This window comes from Dipodomys merriami, unplaced genomic scaffold, assembly GCF_024711535.1.
Source record: "Dipodomys merriami isolate MVZ:Mamm:240054 unplaced genomic scaffold, mDipMer1.0.p SCAF_934, whole genome shotgun sequence".
Classification (NCBI taxonomy): domain Eukaryota; kingdom Metazoa; phylum Chordata; class Mammalia; order Rodentia; family Heteromyidae; genus Dipodomys; species Dipodomys merriami.
In genome coordinates, this window is record NW_027206551.1 from 264,230 (window position 1) to 286,197 (window position 21,968).

At 35.6% G+C, this 21,968-nt stretch overlaps 1 long non-coding RNA gene across 1 annotated transcript in view; it reads left to right on the forward strand.

The window, feature by feature from the left end:
- The window catches only part of LOC138821737 (uncharacterized), a 40,803-nt gene extending 19,303 nt beyond the window's left edge, over window positions 1-21,500 (forward strand). The window contains exons 2-3 of the long non-coding RNA XR_011370206.1: window positions 18,381-18,532; window positions 21,228-21,500. This is a non-coding gene — a long non-coding RNA (uncharacterized lncRNA). The remainder of the gene's footprint in view (window positions 1-18,380; window positions 18,533-21,227) is intronic.
- Window positions 21,501-21,968: the final 468 nt, after the last annotated feature.

Genomic DNA, 21,968 nt, shown 5'->3' on the forward strand with positions numbered 1-21,968 from the left:
TTTCCCCCAACCAAAGTTGTAAAATTTGTTTTTCGACATAATATCTTGTATATCTCATTGTTGCAATGGGTCCACCTGTATCCCTATTTAAAAAAAATTTCCCCTTTCCCTCCACAAATTATACCAACATCAAATACAGTGAAAACAGGGGTTATACCATGTGGGAGGAACATAAAAAGTAACAAAGAAGTCATCTTATAAATATGTTAGAAATAATTACAGCAAAGAAAAAAATTTGAATTCTTATCTTGGGGTTCACTTCACCTAACATCAACTTATCTAACAATTTCTGCATGTCTCAGACATACACTAGTAATTGCTAATAAGGGAAACCATGGGACCTATGTTTCTTTGGGCCTGGCTTACTTCACTTAATATAATTTTTTCCAAGTTTTCCATTTCCTAACAAATGGGGCAATATCATTCTTTCAGATAGAGACATAGAATTCCATTTTGTATATATACAACATTTTCTTGATCCATTCATCTACTGAGGGACATCTGCGTTGGTTCCATATCTTAGCTATGGTAATGCTGCAATAAATATATCTGTGTGGTAGCTTTAGTATGGTCTTGTTTATGTTCATTTGGGTAAATGCCCAAAAGTGGGATTGGTGGGTCATAGGGGAGCCCTATGTGGAGTCTTTGGAGGAACATATACTATTTTCCAAAGTGGTTGAAAAAGATTACACTCTCACTAACAATGAAGTAAGGTTCCCTTCTGTCCACATTCCCTCCAGCATCTGTTGTTATTAGAGTTCTTGATTATAGCCATTGTAACTTGGGTGATGTGATATCTCAGTGTTGATTGATTTGCATTTCTTTTATGGCTAGGGAGGTTGAGCATTTCTGCATATCTTTATTGGTCACCCTCCTTTCCTCTTCAGAGAAGTTTCTATTTATGGCTTTAGCCCACTTATTTATTGGGCAGTATTTTCTTTGAGTATTTGTTGTTGGGGGATTTAATTTTTTGATTTCCAGGTCTGTTTTAGATATGAAACCCTTGTCAGTTGTATGGCTAGTGAAGATCCTCTCCGATTCCGTGGGCTTTCTATTGATCCTGCTAGCTATGTCCTTTGCCATGCAGAAGCTCTGCAATTACATACAATCCCATTCGTCCAACCTTTCTTTCAATTGTTGTGCTTTTGCATTTCTTTTCAGAAAATTTCAGCCTTTGTCAAGGAGACCTAGGGTTTCTCCTATTCCATCCTGTAATGTTTTCAAAATATCTGCTTTGACCCCGAGGTCTTTGATCCATTTGGACTTGATTCTGGTACAGGGTGATATATAAGGATCTGGCCTTAATTTTCTACAAGTGATTAACCAATTTTGCCAGTACCATTTACTGAACAGCCTTTCTTTGATTTTATCTTTTTAGATGCTTTATCGAATATTAGATGATTATGGTTCATTTCTGGGTTTTCAATTCTATTCCATTGTTCCTGAGATCTTTTCTTGTGCCAGTACAAAACTGTTTTAATTACTATGGCTTTGTAGTAGAGTTTGAAATTTGCTATTGATATTGCTCCAACACTGTTCTTTCTGTTAAGGATCGCTTTTTTCAATTGGGGGTCTTTTGTTGTCCCATATGAATTTTTGGATTGCCTCTTCTATTTCCTTGAAGAATGCGGTTGGAATATTGATAGGTATGACATTGAACTTGTAGATAGCCTTGGAAAATATTGCCATTTTCACAAGGTTCATCCTTCCTATCGAGGAACATGGGAGGTTTTTGCCACTTTCTAAGTTCTGTTTTGATTTCCTTTATCAGATTTTTAAAGTTTTCATCATATAAGTCCTTCACTTCTTTGGTTAAGTTAAATCTTAGGAATTTTAATTTTTGTGGGGCTATTACAAATGGAAAAGCTTTCCTGATTTGAGCCACACTTTTCTCATTGTTGGCGTACAGAAAAGACATTAATTTTTCAGGGTTAATTTTATACCCTGCTATTTTTCCAGGTTTGAATCAGCTTGAGTAATTTGGGAGTAGTGTCCGTGGGATTCTTTAAGTACAAGATCATGTCATCTGCAAAGAGAGAGAATTTTACTTCTTCTTTCTCTATTTGGATCCCTTTTATGTTGGCATATTGTCTTATTTCTGTAGCTAGGCATTCTAATACTATATTGAAGAGAAGTTGAGAGAGTGGACATCCTTGTCTCATTCCCGAGTTAAGAGGAAATGGCTTTAGTTTTACACCATTAATTATAATGCTGGTTGTAGGTTTTCCATATACAGTTTTTATTGTATTGAGGAAAGTTCCATGGATTCCTAATTTTTCCAGAACCTTCATCATAAAGGGGTGTTGGATCTGGTCCAATGCTTTTTCTGCATCTGTTGAGATAACCATGTGGTTTTAATCCTTGCTCTTGTTGATGTGATAAATTATATTAATTGATTTGTGTATATTGAAACAGGTTTGCATCCCTGAAATAAATCCTGTATATTGGTGTATGATTTTTTGGGTGAATTGTTGAAGTCGATTGGCCAAAATTTTGTTGAGAAGTTTTGCATCAATGTTCATCAAAGAAATGGGTCTATACTTCTCTTTCTTTGATGAGTCCGTGCCTGGTTTCGGGATGATGGTTATGATGGCTTCATAGAATGTGTTCGGTAGTGAACTTTCTCTTTCAATTTCATTGAAGAGTTGGAGTAGTATTGGTGTGAGCTCTATTTTGAAGCTCTTGTACAATTCCACTGTAAATCCATCAGATTCTGGGATTTTCTTACATGGGAGGTCTCTTTTTGCTGTGTCTATTTCAATGCTTGATGTGGGCCCCTTAATATGCTTTAACTCATCTTGGTTTAGTATTTTCATGTTGATAATTGCTAGCAAAAGGTCCATTTCTGCCAAGTTTTCAAACTTATTAGCATAAAGATTTGAAAATATTCCCTTATAATGTTCAGAATCTTGGTTGTTTCTGTGGTGATGTTTCCATTCTCACATCTGAGTTTATTTATTTGGGTGTGTTCCTTCTTTTTATGATAAGATTTGCTAAGGGTTTGTCAATTTTTTTAATTTTTTCGAAGAACCAACTCTTTTTTTGTTGATTCATTCTGTTTTTTTTTTTTATTTCTTATTCGTTTAACTCGGATTTAATGTTAATTATTTCTTTCCATCTATTGAATTGGGGTTTATCTTGGTGCTCTTTGTCAAGGTGGTTCAGATGTCTCATTAAGTGGTTGGTTTCAGATCTCTCTAATTTCTTGGTGTAGGAACTCAGAGCTATAAACTTGCCACTGAGTCCTGCCTTTGCAGTGTCCCCAAGGAGCTGGTAATTTGTGTGTTCATTTTTGTGGAATATCATGGACATTTGAATTTCTTTTCTAATCTCTTCTATGACCCCCTGGTTATTAAACAGTGTGTCGTCCAGCCTCCATGTGTTAGAAGACTTTTTTGGTGTTGAGTTCTAATTTTATTCCCTTGTGTTCTGAGAGGATGCAAGGTGTAACTTCAATGTTTCTGAATTTGGACATGTTTGTTTTGTGACCTAAAATGTGATCTCTTTTGGAAAATGATCCATGAACTGCAGAGTAAAACGAGTTTTCGGTTGCTACTGGGTGAAATATTCAGTAGATATCTGTTAAATCTCTTTGCTCTATGCAGTTGTTTAAATCTGTGGTTGCCCTGTTGATTTTTTTTGCTGATTTGATCTATATAGTGGGGATAGTGGTGTGTTAAGATCCTCAACAATTAATGTTGTTGGATCTATGTGAGATCTAAGGGAAAATAGTGTCTCTTGGATAAATTTTGGTGCTCTATTGTTTGGCAATTCCATATTTAGAATTGTAATATCCTCCTGAAGTAGAGAACCCATAAGTCATATGTAGCGACCTTCTTTATCTCTTTAATTTTAATTCGAGGCATATTTTATCTGATATTATTATTGCAACTCCTTCCTGTTTATGGCAGCCGTTTGCTTCGTAGATTTTATTCCATCCTTTCATTAACAAAATGTGTTTGCTTTTATAGGTAAAGTGTGCCTCCTGAAAGCAGGAGATAGAATTATCTTGCTTTTTAATCCAACTAGACAGTCTATTTCTCTAAATTGGAGCTTTAAGTCTGTTAATGTTGAGAGGTAGGACTGAGAGGTGTTTGGTAGCTCCTGCCATGCTATCCACCTCCTTGGGGGCTGTGGAAACTTGGTTTTTCGTATGGTTCTTGGATTCTCATTTTGGGTGTGGTTTCTTAGCCATTATTGTGGTGTTGTTGGTTTTCTGTGTGTAGGTCATCTTTAAGTATTTTTTATAGGGCTGGTTTGGTGGAGCTATATTTTTCAGTTTTTCTTTGCTATGGAAGGTTTTTATTTTACCTTCAGTTATGAAGGAGAGTTTAGTTGGGTACATTATTCTTGGTTGAAAATTGTTTGTCTTCAGGGCATGGCATACAGCCTACCAGGCTCTTCTTGCTTTACTTATCTATGCTGAAAAATATGAGGTGATTCTAATTGGTTTTCCTTTATAGATGATTGATCTTTTCTCCTTGACATTTTTAAGAACTTATTCTTGATCTAAATTGGTCCTGTGTGGATTATAATGTGACAATGTGAAGTGCTGTTCTGGTCTGGTCTATTTGGGGTTCTACAAGCATCTTGTATCTGAATAGGCCTATCTTTTTGTGTGTTTGGGAAGTTCTCTGCTAGGATCCTGTTAAAAAAATTTACTCGACAATTAACTTCTGTCTCTACGGGCTCCTCTACACCATTTGTCCTCAGAGTAGGCCTTCTCATTGTGTATTCCAAATGTTGAATAGATCTATCATATTTCTTGGATTTGTCTTGGATAGTTGTATGTTCTTTCTTTATAATACCTAGGCTGTCTTCAATCTCCAAGATTCGATCTTCTGCATGCTCTAACCTACTGTTGTCTTTTTACTTGGTTTATTTATTTTCCTTCTAATTGGTCGGCCTTGATGGCTTCAAATTCTTTGTGTAGCCTTGTTTTAGATCTTCTATGAACTTCTTTACTTCCTTAATTTGGTGTTCTCAAATCACTTAGTTGATTGGTTATGGATTACTTGGACTCCCATTCATGCTGTCGGGGCTCCATTCAGCATTCCCTGTGTGGTCGCCCTGAATTCTTTCAGCTGTCTGTTTATGGATTCCATGAATGCCTCTATTGATCTTTGTCTATTCTCATCCCGATGTCACAATTCCTGTGTTATGCTTTGATTATCTTCCTCACGTTCATGCAATTCCTGTAATTCACTTTGACTGTTCTCAGTCTGCTCACGCAATTCCTGTGTCTCTCTTCATCTGTTCTCTGCCTGCTCACACAATTCCTTTCTTTCTCTTTGACTGTTCTCAGCCTGCTCACGCAATTCCTTTATTTCTCTTTGACAGTTCTCAACCTGTTCACACAATTACTGTATCAGTCTTTGAATAGTTTCCTCACAGTCACGAAATTCCTGTACTAATGTTTGGTTTGCCTCCTCTGTCTCTCCCTATCACGTTCAAACTGAGTCCTTTGAAAGCTTTCATTCTTTTCATTCACCACGTTTACCAGTAGTGTTTGTAGTGCTTTGCAGGAACTCTCCTCCGGATTATTCATTAACTGTTCTGTCACTGGATTATCATGAATGGGAGTTGAGATACCCAGACTTGCCATTTTTCTCGTGTTTTCCGGCTTGTTCTGCACACTTGATATGAAAGTGACACCAATTTTTTTGCTAAAACACTATTTTAAGGCAAGCATCAACCAAAGTCCTGTAGTTGCAAAGTCAAAATGGCTGCAGATAGAACCTAGTGTAACAGATACAATCTATTCAACATCAAAAAAACTATGCATTAATGGGCTAAGAAGAGCAAAGATGAATTTTTCAAATCAGAAATTATTATGTTCAGGGAGAAATGTGTGGAAAAATAGGATTAGAAAAATGTGGAGAAGTTAAAGTAAATTTAACCAAGTCCTAATCTCAGAAAGGGAAAGGGATTGGACAGAATGATTGGAGAGAAATTAAAAAGAAGATAATCAAAAATCGAATAACAAAAATTTAAATTTAAAAAGTGAAACATTTAAAAATTATGTAACTTTAAAGAAGTGATATTGAGAGAAGAAAAGGATAGGATGACAGGAGGGGATGATAGAAAGGAGACATGAAAAACTAAAAAATAAAAATTCTTAAAATATTTACTTGAAAATTATATGGTATAAAGATATAATACTGCTATTAAACAGTTAAGCCTAAAAGTTTGTGAATTAAGTAATACATTTCTGGATTAATTATGTACACAATGGGGGATAAGTTCTAATAAACGATAAAGGGTATTTATCTGGGGATGAGGCAAAACAGCAATTAAGTCACTCAAAAAAAAGAAAGACAAAAAAATGAAAAGAATCAAAAAAAGTTAAAACAATTTAAAAAGGACCAAAATGTCAATAGCAATTTTTTTTAAAAAGCACACACACACACACACACACACACGCGTGCACACACACACACACACACACACACACACACACACACACACACACACACACCTAAAATAAAAATTAGGAGAAGAAGAAAAAAACGATTAATAGAAAACAATTTAAAATTTAAAAAAATGGTACCAAAAAGAGTTGTTTAATTTTCGGGGGTGTGTGAGGAATGGGAAGATCCTGTATCTCCCCTGTGTCTGTAACCAGTCTCTTCGTGGAGTCTCTGGTCTGCTTATGGTGTTTGGTTTTCTTGTGGCCTGATTGATTTCTTACATCAGTTTGTTTGAGCAGTCAATAAAATGCTCTGCTTTATCCAGGATTTTGTGATCCTCCTTCAGTCTGGTTCAGTGGGAGGGAGATCTGCTTTGAGTATCACGAAAGAGAAAGATGGCTGTTTCCTCTAGTTTGGAGATGCTGTGATGAGGCTATGTTCGGGGTAGGGTTGAGGTGTTTCAGCAAACAGTAGCTTTTCCCTGAGGGGCTAGCTCCTGAGACACTCCCAGACCCCAGCCTGCAGCCATTCTCAAGGTTTATGTTTATTGAATTTCAATTGATTGTCTAGGCTGCTGTAGGTAGGGGCAGCCTCTGGTTCTGTTAACCCAGTGAAGATAGTCACTCCTCTGGGGGGCAGAACTTTCTCTGCTTGGGCTAGGTGACTTTCTCCTGGGTGGATCTGAGCCTGGAAGGTCAGGTCAGATACCTGTGACCTGCTAAATGACTCTTTTGTTTTCTTCCAAGGCCTGACTTGGAGCTAGTTGCTCAGCCTGGCCTTTCTCAGTATCAAAGATGATGTCTGGTGGGAGGGGGAGGGGCAGCCTTCCCTCCTCTGCTCCATGAGGAGTGAGAATGTCAGGATTCTACTCAGGCAGGAGTCTTTGTTCCTGGTTATCTCTGGTCTGTGATCTGCAGGATGAATTTATCTGCTCCTTTTCAGTTCTTGTTGGTGTTGAGTAGAATCCGCTCACCCACTGCATATGGCGCCTTTGTCCTGGACACTCTGTTGTAGATATGGTGGCTATGGGTGCCACAGATGCTGCCACAACCGTGGCTACTGGCAAGTGCTCAGATCTTTCTTCTTGCCTGGATCTTCCCTCTCTAGTCAAACTCTGTGTACAGTGTTGGCACACTTGGTGTGATTGTCTAGGCTAGTACTGTTCACTGGAACACTAAAACTGCTTTGTATGTGAGAGCTTGTTTAGCCTCCAGGTTCTCCTCTACCATCTTCCTCCGACCTCCATGAAACGCTTTATATTTTATGTTGATTGGTTATTATGCAACAAATACCTTCAATTGTACATGTAGTGTCAAAAGATAGGCATATGAATATTCTCATACAGCTCTTATTTATCTGTTATGCACTTTCACTATTATGATATTTTTCTCTCTCTTATACTCTTTATCATTTCCTCACTTTCTCTTTCATGCTTCATGTCTGCTGCTTAGAATTTCTGGTGGTCTACTATTATCCTTCAGGATCCACTGGTTTGTGGGAACATGATATGGACAATCAGTTACTTTGCCTTATTGAAGAGTTACAACTGTGATGTGATATTATTATTTGCCATTCTAAATGGTAAAACAACAGATCTAGGAATTCCTTTTCAATTTTATTACTATTATAAATTTTATGTCATAGGAATAATTGGGATAGATAAGATACTTTCAACCTGTGATCTAAAAGTACGTTTCCTTTTACAAACAACCTTTTCCTTTGAGTATCAGTGAGTAACTACATGTAATGAAAACAAAACTATTCTATGGAAAGTAGACTGAAAAACATGATAGTGGGGAAGTGAGTACAAAGGATACCCGTCATAGAGCACAGATCCTCAGAGCAGTTTATCATGTACACTTTGTGAGAATGACAATGTGTTAGGAACTATACATTAAATCACTGAACGCTTGATATATATATGCAAATATATTTATATATTTACATTTGTTTATATATGCATATATGTATGTGCCCTTATATGTGTACACATGTATGTTACTATGCTCACAAATACACACATACATATACCCATGTATACATGCACACATGGAGAAAGACACATAGTTACAGTCAACATAAGTTTCATTAGTTGTTGAATATGCCTTAGACGGAATTCTTGGAACCAAATATGTTGAAGATGTATTTGTCTCTCAGAGTTCTTTTACCACTCCTCTTATCTCTTAAAACTGGTACGTTTTAAGACATGAGATTCTACTTGCAAAATGCAGTAATAGTGATAGGAAGTCATTTGGAAATCTCAGTAAGTAAAGGCCGTATGGTGTCACCCTGCTCCCCATGGAATGCTTGCTCTTGTAGACTCTCAACAACCAAACGAGCAGGAGAATATCCTATCAGAGTATATACTGTCAGAGGGGGGTTGGAGGGAGGATTTGGGTGATGTGAAGGGAAGGTATGGTAGGGGAAAAACAAAGGATTGGGTAATAATGCTCAATAAGAAATGTACTCACTTCCTTCCTTATGTAACTGTAACCCCTGTGTACAGTGTCTTTACAATAATAATATATATTAAAAAGATACAAGGAAAACTTCTGTACTTATGGGAAGTTGTATTTATCAGTCAATATCAGTAAGGTATTGGTTTTAGGACCACAGGCATATTAAAATGTTGGATCCTCAAACTTTTTACTTGAACACAGTATATTATTTACATTAGAATGTGTCCATAACCTAGTCCAGAGTAATTGCTATGAAACATTTTACTACATTTTATGTTTGTAATGGAAAATAAAAGTATATGCACTATCAACAGATACAATTTTTTTCAATTTTTTTTGTCTTTTTGTCTGCATTTTGTGGATGGAATTGGGAGAGCAATTTTGAAAAGCTCAAATTTCATCACCAAGGGCTGTCTGCTCAAAGGATCTAATACAGCATCTTGAATAGTATGGAACTCCAAGGAGAAGTACTTGAATTGAGACATCAGAAAGTCTAACCACGCAAGGACTTTTTAGAAGCACAGCTGCTAGATTTCTAATGGAGAGCTTTCATAACCCTTTGTGAAACACAAGTCAGAACCTCATTGAAGTGTAGATTGTTTTCTCTCACCTTTCTGTCAAGCTCAGTCATTATCAATCAACATTTAGCTAATCTTGAATAATCCTCTAATAACCAAATGTTGATGTAATGTTCATATGCAGAAAACCTGGGAAGGCAAACTTTTTCCAATTAAGACAATCTATATTCTATGCTCCAGAAGGGAGAAAACTAGGTAAGCATCTATTTACAACCTTCTGAATAGTTCTAATTCTGCCCACATCAGTTATCTGTCCATACCTGTGATGGAGTGAAATGATTTTAAAAGAATTTAGTGATCTAAAAGTTAAATTTAAATGTGGAATGAAATTAGTTCCAATACATTACATTAAGATATTTAGAAACAAGTGAAAAACCCAAAGGTCTATAAGATTTTTTTTATTGGAAGTGTAGGGATATTGGAAATTGGTTCTCTATATTTTAAGCAACTGGCAAGAAGAATTGGCAAAACACAATTTACATTCGGAGTAGACTTGTCACACTAATTTTTGTATATTGAAAGGAGCACAAGCCTCAACAATATGTGAATGCTATCCTCTTATTTATCTCTAAAGTTTTATGCATCTGGTCCATTAACATTAAAATTTCAAAAAAAAATTAATTTTTAGATAATTGTCCAAAGGGGTTTTGCTTCATCATGTCAGTGTTGAATAGAGAATATGTGCATTTCAATGTACAATGCATCTGGATAATTGTCAACCTTTCCATTTTTCTTACTTCCTTTACCCGAACCCCACATATCCCTTCCAGTCTCCTACTTATATTCTCACTTATTTATATTGAGTTATATGACTGTATTAGTCCACCATTTCTATCTCCATTCTTATGCCCTACTTCCTTTATGCCAAAATCTCCCTTTTAAGACTGATTTCAACTTCATGGGACTTTGTTAAGTATCTCTGCCATTGGTATGTGGCTTTGGGCTTGCCCTATCCTCTCTTCCATGTTTGACCAACATAAATGAGGATATTTCTACATTTTTCTAATCTCTGAATGTCTCAGTAAGGTCATTAATCTGGGTATCCTTTTCATTTTTTAAATTTCAAATATAATATAAGCTTTGTTTGAATAGTCATTTTCTAAAAATGAGTGATATTCCTGAACACAAATATTTTGGTACCAAATTGAGACTGTAGTAACCTTGATGATAATAGCAACCAATCTATTTTAAGTAGACTGAGATGAAACTAAAGTATTTTCATTATATTTATTTCTTAGTGATCATTTTTTAATGAATAAATGAGACATTTCCATCCAGTTTAGGTTAAGAGCGTTAAGTAATGGACTAGATGGTAAGTAAATCCGAAAATGTTTTAGGCTACAGGGGTTCAGGAAAATGTAGGATCAATGGATACTACAGTATTTTTCCTGATAATAGAATTTGAGGGCAAGTTATTTTATAATGGTTCATGTTAGGGAACAAGATAACTTCAGAGGAAGAGTCAGAAAATTTGTGGGAATCAAGGCAATCTGAAACTCATTTCCAGGGTGCAAACTGATTAAAACTAAACTATTTTTCTTAAACATTAGAATTGGACTATCATTAGGGTGAAAGTTAGGTTTCAGTTGCAGCTGTGGTTAGTGTTAGCATTAGGGCAATGATAAATTTAGTGTAAAACTGAAACTATCTTTGAATAACAAGTCATGTTAGAATTAGGATGAATGTGAAATATGAACCTGCTAATTATATTAAGATTAGGATATGGTTAGTGTGAGGGTTAGCCTCAATATTCCAGTTAAGGTTAGGGTTACAAAAATCGCAAGATAATGAGTAAAACTACAAACTATTTTTAGAGAGATTAGTTGAATCAAAGTTAGGATGAATAAATCTAATGTATTTGTATGGCTTTTAGAATCCAAAGGCTATTAGTACTATGGTTAGGGTTACTGTTCTAGTTCAGGTTAGACTTAGGGTTAGGGAAGGGTAAGCTTTAAGGTAAAACAGTTTTCTGCTAACATTTTCAAGTAAAATAAGTGTGAAATTTAACAAAAACTACAGAGTTTTCCTAATTTTCCTGTTCAGGGTTCAATAGGGTTAAATTTAGAGTTAGGTTTCTAGTAAGGTTTAGATATATAGTTAGGGTTAGGAAGTAGAGTATCATTTAAGTAAACCTGCAACTTCTTTTTAGAGATATAGGAGTTCAGTAAAAGTTAAGATCAGTGGAAACTATGATAGTTTTCATGAGTTGAAGATTTGAGGTTAATATTCATAATAGGGAACGATTTCAGAGTCCAGTTTAGGGAATCTGTAGGATTTGGTGCAAAGTGCAAATAAAGCATTTCAAAGACCATGAATATCTCTTAGGATATATTTTCCATTAATTTTAGGATTGGGTTACTATTATCATCAAGGTTACTCTCGGGGTTCTGACCAGGATTAGAGTTAGGATTATGGAAATGGAAGGTTGAGAACTTGAGTGACTTACTTCCTTTGTGTATGTTTATGCACTTTTCTAAGGCTAGAAGTCAAGGCTTGGGTTCTATCCCTGAACATTATGCTGTAGGCTAGCATTCTACCACTTGAGCCATGATTCCACTTCCATCTTTCTTTGGAAGTGAATTGGAGATGAGAGTCTCACAGATTTTCCTATCCAAGCTGACATTGAACTGAGATTCCCAAATCTCTGCCTTATTATTAAAGGTAGGATTAAACTAATGAGCTACAAGTGCCATGGAAAGTGCCTGACTTTTATTAATTGTTTTTACTTTTGTTCAAGATCAACATTGAATTCAATATCTGAAAGCATTGCTCACTAGGTAACAAGTTGCCACTTGAGCTATATCTCCAAAAATGATTATCTTAAATAGCTGGAAATCATTAAATTTTCTTTAGATGATATGTATCATTAGTGTTGTTCTAAAAATTATACTAACCAAAACAGATTTATAGACCCTAGAGGTAATCTGAGCAGATTCTTATGGTTGGCTTCTAATTGCATAATATTTTAGGGACATGATTTTTTAATTATTATTTTAAGTAGCAAAGGTATTATTAAACAAGGCAGTTTCTGCGTACAATATACGTTGATCAATGCCAACCCTTTCAACATTCACATCCTTCCTCTATGCACCTCTTCCTTCACTCTTAATTTTGTAGGATATTTACTCGATTACTCTGTGCACTTCCCCCATTTTCTCCTGGTCATTCTTGTACCTTTTCCCCCTTCACCTCTGTTTTGACTAGCCACTTACATATGATCCAGCAACTCTACTCCTAGGCATTTACTTGAAAGATTACAAACCAGGATATAGTAAATATTTCAGCACAACCATGCTTACTGAATCAGCCCAGATACCCCTCAAGAGAGAAATGATTCAAGAAAATGTAATACACACACACACACACACACACACACACACACACACACACACACACACACACACACACACACACACACACACACACACACACAGAGGAAATCCTACTTACCCATCAGAAAGAGTATTGTACTATTTGTATCTTTCATTTCTCCTTTCTTCTGCCTGGTATCCCATTGTTGTCATACTGTCCCTGTACTGCAGTAAGTGACACATGCAAACTGATGTAAAAGATTGTCAGTGCTATCCGCTAGCCATAGATTCCTAAATATGAGTTCTATGCTCATTCTCTTTGTTTATTCATGCCTTTGAGTAGTGATTGCACAGTTTCATTTGTACCATTTGCTACACAGAAAAGAGATGAACCACGTGTATGTATATATACATATATGCACATACATGTATATACATACATACATGGATATTTGTACACATATGGGTATATATTAAATACTTGAATATATTTTATATTTTTGAGAATTATGGAGCTAACAAAAATCACATGCATTTTAATTCTTAGTCAATTATTTCAAAGCCTAAATAACTTTGTCTCCTTTGAATACATAATTTTAAAGAGAATATCACCATCTCTAATCTTTCAGTGGCCTTGAAATTAGATGTTCAAATGAGAAAAAGTTATTTAGGCTTTTTGGTGGAAGAGAGGAGTATTACTAGGGTTCTATTCAGATGTTCTCTGCTTTCTAGATAGGACTTTATTTTTATAGCAACAAGCAGCTCAATTACTTTTGGCATACTTCTAGTTCATTTTATTGACTTGAAGTTTTGAACTTTTTGCCAGGGTCTGATCTTAGATTGACTGAATGATCTTAGATTGCTTCTTATGTCTCCCACACAATTAGCTAGGATTGCAGATGTGAACCACTATGGCCAGCTCATTTGTTGAGATGGATGACTTGGCAGTTTTTTCTCTGGCCTGGCCTCATTTCTGCTTCCTGATCAGCTGGGTTTACAGATGTAGGCAACTATACTAGGTGTACATGACACCTTTTTTTCAAAGAGGTTTTTATTTAAAAACAAAATATAGAGGGGTTATAGTTACATGAGCAAGGTAATGAGTAATTTTCTATTAAGCCTTGCTACCTCCTCCTTTGTTTTCCCCTACCCTTCCTTCCTTCCCACCTGCACAATTACTCCTCCACTCCCACCTTCCCCTCTTCCCTGCCTAAATTGCAAAGTTCCTTTTTCAACATAGTGCATTGTGTATCTCATTGCTACAATGGGTCAGCCTGTATCCCTATTTAAACAATTTGTTTTTTCCCTTCCCCTCCCAAAGCTAGAGAATTGTGTATACAAGATACAGGGCACTGACACCGAATACAGAGAAAACAGGGGTTATACCATGGTGGAGGAACATACAATGAAACAAAAAAATCAGATGTTATATTATAAATCCCTATCTTGTAGTTCAATTTGCTTAAGAATATCTTATCTGGTCATATGTACATACTTTTTGAACTTTTATTCTTGTCGCAGATATATACTACTTATTGCAAATAAGGGAAACCATAGGACCTATGATTTTTTGGGTCTGACTTATTTCAGTTAATATAATTTTTTCCAAGACTCCACTTAGAGCTCACCCAGCAATCTCACTTTTGGGCATTTACCAAATGATCAAAAATTAGAACATACTAAGCTACCAGCACAACTATATATATTGCAGAATTATTTACAATAGCTAAGATATCAAATGGACTCAGACGCACCTCAGTGGATGAATGGATATATACTTATATACATATGTATGGAATATATACATATATACCTATGTGTGTATATATACATATATATGTGCCACACTTTCTTGTATATATATGCATATACATATATACGTACACATATATATGTGTATGTATATATCTGTATGTATATACATACATATGTATGTATACATATATATATATATATACATATATATATATATATATGATACTATTCCTGCATCAGAAAGAATTACATCATCCCATTTGTTAGGAATTGGAAAGATGTGAAAAAAATATAGTAAGTGAAATAAGCCAGGCCAAAATATCCATAGGTCCCATGGTTTTCCTTACTTGAAGTAACTAATACAGGGTACCATATAATCATATAAGATGCTGTTAAGTGAAATGAACCCCAAGATAGGGACATAAATGATTTTTATTCCACAAGCTTCTTATCTGTATATAATCCCCCACAAAAATTTGGAAGGGAGTTGTGGTTCAAGTATAGAGCACCACCAGTTAGGGAAAAAGCTTAAGTGAGAAGGTAAGGTTTAACCACAATATCAGAGTTTAAACCACAATATCTGCACTCAAATAAGTTTATTTCTTTCTTTGAGGTTTTTATTAAATTGCTCAGAAAATAGCAACGTTATATTTATGTTTAACAGTACTATTAAAATCATGTTATATTTATTGATGGTATTCTTTATTTTCCTAAATTTTACTTACTCATTAATAATATCCAGTAATGAAAAGAGATGAATACTGTTTCTCAAGTTTTTATGACAGTTGAATATATGAATGAAAGATGCATACAAGGAGTTTGTACTGAAAATAGGTATTTGAAAGCTCTTCACATAAATAAATGATAGTTGAAGAAGCTGTGGGCATGTATGAAATAAACTAAAGAAATCGCAAGGAAAGATAAGGTATGATTCGGAAACCACACAATTTTGGAAGAAAAAAAAAGGAAAATATGTAGCTTCTGGTAAGAACTTTGTAACCCACCTATACATTTGATTCCTTATTTCTAGTGGAAGGCATTTCAGTTAACTTTATTTTACAAAGTTAAACATGATTGACATTTAATATTAACTGGCCTCTGTCTCAGGTAAGCTATTATTCTAACCAGGCGCCAGGAACTCATGCCTATATTCCTAGCTACACAGAGGGCAGAGATCTCTAGATCCTAGTTCAAAGCCAATTTGGAGAGGGAAGCTGGTGAGTCGTTTCTGTTCAATTAACCACAAGAAAACTGGAAGCGGCACTGTGGCTCAAAGTGGCAGCACTAGCCTTGAGTAATAAACCTCAGAGACAGACCCCAGGCCCTGAGTTCAAGCTCTCTGAAATTATTCTTACCAGGATTTCTCTAACTTGTTTAGAAGAATGTTTTAAACTTAGGGATTTTTTATTTCATGTTGTCAGCATTGATTTTTAAGATGTGTAGAGAAAAATTATTTATAGTCAGAACTGATTTGTATTGTTTTGTATTACACATTGCCTCTACACCCAGAGATCAGCAGGAAAGTAGATGGCCAAATCCTGACTGTTGGTAATGTATATGGATATGTGTTTATTTTAGCAAAGGAAAAAATTATGAATTGGTAGCCCTTATACATAACACCTTAATAGTAATTACATAATTACTATTATTACTAGTATTTTTTTTGTCGGTTGTGGGACTTGAACACTAGGCCTGGGCATTGTCCCTCAGTTCTTCAGCTCAAGACTTGCAAAAGTGCCAGTTCACATTTTCTCACCCTTGTTGGAGATAAGGGTCTCACAGACTTTCCCACCAGTGCTAGCTTTGAAAAGAGACCTTCAAGCTCAGCCTCCTTAGTAGCTAGGATTACAGGTGTGAGCCACTAGCACCTGGCAGTACAATTATTTTGAAAAAGAAAAAAACCCACGATTGTATTCTTAAAAATTCACAATATGGCAAGTGTATCTGTAACATAAGTTGTATCAAGGAACCATCGGCAGCAATCATTTTCGGATCTCACTATGTCCTGTCCAATTCCAGATAATATTTCATTAATTTATTTTACTTTTTCCTAACAAAGTTTATTATGAATGTACAACAGCACAATTTTCTATTGAGTATAAAGAATTCATTAGCCCTGGTGCTTGAAATCAGGGCCTAGGCACTCTCTCTGAGCATTTTTTGCTCAAGGCTAGCACATTACCAATTGACCCACAACACCACTTCCAGTTTTTCTGTTTATGTCATACTGAGGAATCAAATCAAGTGCTTCATGCATGCTACCCTAGCACTCTACTACATTCCCAGTCATTGAGTCTTTTGTTGTTGTTGTTTTAAGATAGCATTTTACTATGTGTCCTTCTGTTGGCCTAAAATTTAGACTGGTCCCAAGCCTACTCCTAAATCAGCCTCCCAAATTCAGAGATTACAGACATTGACCATCATATTCAGTCCACGATTCTTTGTGATACTCTTTTCAGATATAGAAAGTTATTCTGTCTTCCTTGGATTGGATGGTTTTTGCTGTTAATCACTGTTAATCACATTTCTTGTCCTGGTATGTTGCCGCTTCTAGATCATTAGAAATATTTCAGGTTCTGATCTTGAAAATGAACCTTGTCATCCAACAACATCACATTTTTGTGAAAAGCACTAGCAGGCCTAATGAGCATAGCAGCCAGCTGGAGCTCAGCTATCTGATGGCCTTAGGGTCCAACAATGCAATCATTAATGTGCACCGGATGAAAACTATCAGAGGTAATTTTGATTTATTCCATACAATTCTCAACTACTTGCCATTCTCAGTTATGTATGCTTTAAATTCTGTTAAACATTAATTACTATTTCATCATTCTCACAAGTAACATATATGTCTTACTTTAAAATGTATTCAAACATGCAAAAAGTTATCATAGTGCTGTCCACCAGTGGCTCATGTTTTAAAACCTAGCTACTTTAGAGGTCAAAAACTGAGGATCCTGGTTTAAAACAGCCCATGCAGAAAATTGTGAGATATTTCTCCCATTAAGAAACCAAAATCCAGGGCTGGGAAGGTGGCTCAGTGGTAGAGTGCTTGCCTTGCAAGCATGAGGCCCTGGGTTCGATTCCTCAGCACCACATAAACAGAAAAAGCCGGAAGTGGTGTTGTGGGCTCAAGCGGTCGAGTGCTCTCCTTGAGCTGAAGAGCTGAGGGACAGCGCCTAGGCCCAGAGTTCAGGTCCACAACCGGCAAAAAAAAAAAAAAAAAAAAAAATCCAGAAGTGGAGATGTGGCTCAAGTAATAGAGTGTCAGTTTTGAGCAAAAAGACTAAGCAAGAATAATATGTCTACTTCTGACTCTATTATTTACTTATGGAAAACTCACACACATTCACACACACACACACACACAAACACACACACAATTTACAAAATATACACATTCTTCTAGACTCTCCTTCTTGAGAAATACTCAATGCCATTAACTTAATGCATGTTTTCTCCAAATTATTTTGGTAGGGATTAAACTACACTTGTATTTTGATACTGCACTTTTTGTACTTTTTGTTTTGCAATTTTTTTGGTACTTATGTAAGAAAACAGTGTTTTGTGAAGACTAATCAGAAATAAGCATGTCAGTAAATAGGTAGGTGGCAGGTAGACTGAAACTTGCATATAATACCACTTGAAATTTTATTTCTCCAAGTTTAAATATATATACATATGTATGTGTTTAAAACTTCTGCCAAAATTTTATTTCCATTAACAATGATCTATTTGTTCCATTATATAAATTTAATGTATTGTATGTTTCATAGTAGATTAATATTTATAGAATTTCTTTTCTTTGGAGACAAGATTCTGCAGTTTAGACCAGGCTTTCTTCAACTCCTAATTCTCATGTTTCAGGTTCCTGACTATTGACTGTAACAGTACTTGTGATGGAATCTACAGTCAAACTGTTAGACCTGGAAAGGATAGATTGGGAAGCCATCTCAAACAGCAATCAAAAAGCTGAGAACGGTGCTCTGGGAAGGTCAAACAGTCAAGGGAAGACAAGGGTATGAGTTATTACCTCAAGAGTATTTAAGTTAGAGTTGTTGGACACTAAAAGATTAAGACTTTGGAGACAAGATGGATGTCTGTGCTATGGTTGTAATGACTATTGCTCCCTTCGGCTCTCTAACAAAAAGGGATTTATCATTATGTATACAAACAATACCTCAAGTTAATAGTTGTAACCACAAGCTAGATTGATGCCTTAGTTTGTGGACATACCTGTACGCACTGACCACCTCCCACCCCTGTAGTAGACTGAATATAAAGCATGTTAAGCAGGATTTTGGGATCCAGAAGCTGGCAATGAGGCTGTGGGTCCTCTGGTGTCTTCTTTCCTATCACTTCCTGTGATTTCTCAGATTTTTGGCCAGGTATCCCATCATCTTTGCTGTTCCATGGTTGTTGTTAGTTACAGTATTGATATTCTGATCACCTCAAAACAAACTATGGAAAAACACCTCCTTGAACAAGATTCAGAAGTGTATAGGAGCACCTCGAAAGATAGCAAACATCAGCAGTCATCCTGTGATTTTCTAGCAAGAAAGTACAATTCAGAAGTATCTTTATTTTTAATAATATAAAGAGATGGATAATTGTCTTTTTGTATATTTTGTACTTGATATTGCATAAATTTTCAGAAAAATATATACATTGTGAAATAATGTTAATTTTTTCATAGGTTACAAAACCACGTCACTGGAGTAATGACCCTAATGTCTTATCTCAGTTGACTGAATCAGATTTAGATGAGTGTGAATTCCCTAATTATGAACATTTCTCCATGAAACTCAACAACATAGAACGAAGTGTGAGGGTCAGGCCATTCCATACCTCTAAGGATTTTACATATGTTAGCGTAATATACACCCACACTGCTCAGCACTAATGGCACATTGTTGTGTCATAATTGTCTTTATATCAGAATTATGCTAGAGCTTAAAGTAGAATGATGGGCTGAACATTTTCAAAGCAAGAGTGATGATCACCCCCCTGCTATTATTCTCAGTGGAGAATCCTTCCTATACATTTTACTGACTTAGCTTCTACTCTATGCTTTACCATTATCAGGGAGGGTCACACTGTATCGAGCTACAATACTGCGGCAACCTTAGCTGCCTTTGAATTTTACCTCCAATCTTGATCCCAAGGTCAACTCTGCAACGCTAATCACATAGTTAGTGGTCAACCGAACTTTTCAAGCCTGGTTAAAATTTCAGCTATCATTGCTCATTGCCTGGGTTAAAGATCTCACTACTTTAGATTTGTTGTTTATCTTCTTGTATTTCCAACACTGCCTTTGAAGTTGGTTTTTGAAGTAGAGCTTTTAGTTTGCATTTGATTTATGGAGGTGTTAGTGATGCCAGTTGAACCGCATATATTATAATGTAAGTAATTTGATGTTTTGATATATGAATTTAATTTTGGCAGTTGAGGAAGTGAATACACATCATTCACAAAAGTTTATTTATGTATATTGGTATTGCTTTATTGTGAGCTTCCTAAAAGCCAGTCATGAGAGAACATGTCCCTAATCCCATCATTTCTGTCACTGAGACAAGGCTTGAAATGTCCAGACCACTTGACCCTTCATAGTGAGAACCTTTCTACAAAGAAGGGGAGAGAATAGTAAACAGGATGCTATTAAGGACTTGAATTAAAGAAAAAAGCAGAGTTGGAGAGAAAAAACAGAAATAATTACATGTATTCAGTGATAACAACCATGAGAATGAACATTACAGAACTAAGCCCTGGGATAGCCAAATATGTAAAACATGACAAATGAAGAAAAACAGTAATAAATATGTAATGCAGACTTATATGGATAGGTATTTTTAATGTTTAAGGGCTACGAAGTGAGTATGTGATGACCTAAAATTTAAGAAATTTGTAAGGTCAATTATCCCTGGGCCAAACATAGCTAATAGTTTAAGTAAAACACGGCCACAATATTGTGTCTTGATTTACCAAAGTAAAAACCGGTCAATATTTGGAAAGTTATTTTTTGGACATGTGGTTGGTGTGACAATTACTGACATTTGTTCAAGTGTCAGTAGGAGGGTACAGTTTTAGCACAATGATAGAAATCTTTCAGGGATCTGGTAAATTTTCCCTCTGTCTTCAATTTCCTTTTTTTCAGAGAACTAAAATATCATTACTGGAAGCCAGTCCCAAATTGTGCCTTTTCCAAGTTATCAGATATTCAGTCCATCACATGCCCAAATAATAGAGAATGGGAACAGGTCTACATTGGGCACTCACAGTAGATAGGTCTCTGGACTTTCTCAAGAAGAGCTTTCTGCCATTGTGGGATGGATAGGGGTGGATAATATACAAAACAGACATCATAGCTTCAAAGTATTGTGCTAAGTTGACACCTGAGATATAGGATTTTTTAACTGCATAGTATTGGTTTTCATGAATCAGTTAATCAGATTCTTTACACAATATGATGTTACTAGACTGCGGAAAGCATGTTTATAGCATTTACTTTGTATAACATATTTTGAAATTTGGTATAAATCGTTCATCTTTTTTTTTTATATGGATTACTCCTAGTTATCAATAGTGAGGAAATGCCCTGGAACTTTGTAACTTGAAGTCTTATGTTGCCATGTATCATATCCTATTTTCCTTTTACAGAGTTGGTAAAAAAAATATATGTAATTTATTTTTTATTTTATTTCTTATCTATTACAGAATTTGAACTCAGAGCCTGGGCACTGCTTCTGATGACTTTTGCTCAAGGTTAGCTCTCTACAACTTCGAGGCACAGAATCAATTTTAGTTTTCAATGATTAATTTGTGATAAGTGTCCCGCGGGGACTTTTCTCAACCTGGCTTTGAACTGTGATCCTCATATTCCAGCCTCCAGATTAGCAAATGTTACAGGCATGAGCTACCTCCACCCGGTTATACTTAATTTAAACTATAGTTTCGGAAGTGTTTCATCCTACATTGAATATTTTTTCTTACGAGCTTTCTAATAAATATATAATCTTTTCAATTTTGAAAAGTACTGTGTACCTCCCACTTATTTGTGGCATTTCTGAAATCCAAGTTTCTCTGTGTGTCAGGGTGGATACTTAAGCCTGTAATAAGTATGTTGAACACATATCATCTGGCTACTTACAGAACAAAGGATGTGAAGCTAGAGTAGCCAGATAAAGAACTTCCAGGACAATTCAATGGCAACTCATGTACTCTCTCTGTAGGTGAATAGCAGCATAGAAAAGAAATTCCTATATTTGAAAGTGATTGAGTGTGTGTGCACATAGGTGCTCACTTATTTATCTGTTATTATAGTTTCAGATATATTCACTAGTATAAAACAATATTTCATATATACATATACATATACACACACACACACACACATATATATATATATATATATATATATATATATATATATATATATATATATATATATATATATAT